Below are 2,787 nucleotides of genomic sequence, written 5' to 3'. Positions count from 1 at the left end.
CTCTCATTTGTTGCATCACCCAAAACAGTAGGTTTGTTTATTCAAACCAACTGCCAGACAAAATCAGGATGAATAACTGGGGTAGAGGCACCTTGTTTTTAGTGGGAGTGACATAGAGGAATGGGATGACACCCCCTCACATTGAGAACTGGATGGAAAAGTAGAGCTTAGGACTGGATGTAAGTCTTAGGAACCATTGTTTAAAGGGAAGACTTTATTTGGTAGAATCGATCAAAATGAAAGAAGCCTATCTGTGCTCCTTCACTTCATTCCCTTGAAATTTGGTTGCCATTCAGTCGTTCACCTGAAATAACCGGAATAACCCTTCCGCTACAAGGGTGACAGCGCTGACAACTCCATTCAAAAGAAACAACAAGTTTGGTTTTCCTGATTGCCGTAGAAGGAGGCCAATTGATGTGATTCCTTGAATCTGCAATGAAGAGTGATTGGACCAACGAAGATGCTTGCTGTAGGAAAGTTTTAGCCTCTTATCCCTTTCAGATCCATCTTGCTTGAGCCAAATGTAGCAATCGAGTCTTCCCGGAAGTCGAAATGAGCCATTCCAATGGGAAAGAAGACTCATTAAGACACAGAAGGGAAGGGAGGCTATATGCCTGGCCGGAAGATCATACTGCTAAGCAAAAGTGGTTTACGGAGACGGTAAAGGTCATCCAGTTGCACAAACCGTGGCAACACATCGCTGACGAATTAAGGAGTACTCCCCACAAGATACAAATTCATTGGTCCTGTCTGACTATTAACCTTACCTGAGAATCCTGTTGCGATGGTCAAGGCAGAAGAGTGACCATGATGAACGCCTGACCGACACATTTAAGGACTTCCACGATTCAGTCACCATGCATAGTATCATCCTTACTGACTCGTGCTCCTCACACTGCCTTAACGATAAGGAATAGTATAAAATGTACTTATTAACCAACTCATGTTCTTGAAATTCATTGAACCCGTTTGGAAGGGTGCATATGAACTTGGCTTTTGGTGTATGATTACAATCTCGGGTGATAAAGTGATCCCCATAGGTAGCAATATCAATAAGGGAAGGAGGGGACCAGTGAAGAGCTAGCCCATTTGAAAAGTTGATGATGGTTGGTGGTGATATTGGAACAGAACGGCACATTGGAATTGGGCGGACTAATGCACAAGCGAGCGAGCGGGTGCAAATGCACGACGGCGTGTGGCATAAATCATTTGAGACAGCGACGTTCACTCCTCCCTTGCCTCATCTCCCCTCTCCTCCTCCGCCTCGTCTCTCCTACACGCTGCCACCTCTCTTCACCCCTCCCATCATCACATCACCCATCCTACACGAAGGGCTGGCTGGCTGGAGAGCGCGCACACAAAAGTTTAGTTAAGTGGCGGACGAGGGAACGGGCTAGCGATCATGTATGATGCTGCTGGTGGTGATGACGAACCGAAGCTTTTCGCGCATAGTTCCACTGCCCGTATTTTTTTGTGTTCACTCTCCTAAAGATGGGAGTCACATATTTACACATGAGCATACAAGCCTTTACCACCCGAGTTTTGCTTCCTCTAAAAACAGTATAGGGAAGATTTTAGCCACCTCCGGTAGATGTCTTCTTCCTACGACACTGTGTTAGTGTCCGGTGGATAAAAAGCAGGGTTCCTGCGCTGTTTTGAAGTTTGATTGCCATATCTATGAAGCCCACTTTATAAAAACCGAGCCCGAATAACGGAGGTTTGAGAATGGCCAATTAATTAAATAACAATTGGAGCAAATACCCTTCTACCACCGCCGGAGGATTTTTACCCACCTAAGCGCAATAAATTGACCTGTTGTCTAACAGTAACACAAAATGGTGTTCTAGGGAATAATTTTTTCTTCCCCTTTAGTGTGATTTCCGGTACACCGCCCCGCAGTGACTCCTCTCCGACGGCTTGTGGGAACTCGCAAAATGCATTTGATTATTTGTATCCCTGCTTCATTAAACAGAGGTTTCCGTTAGTGTATTGCCAAGATGGTTTCTATTGCAGCACTCGCCATCACTTCCCGCCTACTTTAATTTACCCTCAGTTTATCTCATGCTGCTTGCACTCAACACACCCTATCCTATCCTGTTTGCTTTTCGGTTTTTCGGCCTTCCCGCCTTAAGCCTGCCGCCAAACAATCATGTTCGAAGCTTCTAGACAAATTGGCTGTGTAGTATGGGTAGAAGGTGAGTTGGCACAGTGTAGGAGCAGAGGGCACCATTCGGAAATGGTTGAGATCATATGAGTGGGATGATGAAGAACTCAAAAACAGGAGCTACATCTGCTTGAAGAAAACCCCTAACCTCTGATCCTTGATCCTTTGTTAGAACAGAGGAGTAGGCGGCAATGTCGTCATCACATTAATATGCGAGTACGATGCTAATAACTTGGCCACAAGCATATCGTAGGTAGTGCCTAACGTGAGTGCTGCAACAACCTGTTTACACCTGCATTAACTGGGAAAGGAAAGTCGTGACAGCTATGCTTGTAGTTTCTAATCGCGTGCAGTGCATAAACAAATTGTCATAAAACTGTCCAAAATCCGCACCACCTCATACTCAGGAAACTTTGTTGCCATAGTGTTTGAATTTGAGGTGGACTGTAGACAGAATTTTTCACCATGACCCTCGCACTTGCTGGAAGCCAAGATCCGTCTACACGATGCAACCCCAAGAAGCACTAGCAAACCTTCTTCTTCTTCTTCTTCTTCTTCTTCTTCTTCTTCTTCTTCTCTCTCTCTCTCTCTCTCTCTCTCTCTCTCTCTCTCTCTCTCTCTCT

This window comes from Echinococcus granulosus, assembly GCF_000524195.1.
Source record: "Echinococcus granulosus chromosome Unknown EG_S00099, whole genome shotgun sequence".
Taxonomy (NCBI): Eukaryota; Metazoa; Platyhelminthes; class Cestoda; order Cyclophyllidea; family Taeniidae; genus Echinococcus; species Echinococcus granulosus.
Note: the sequence above shows the minus strand (reverse complement) of the source record.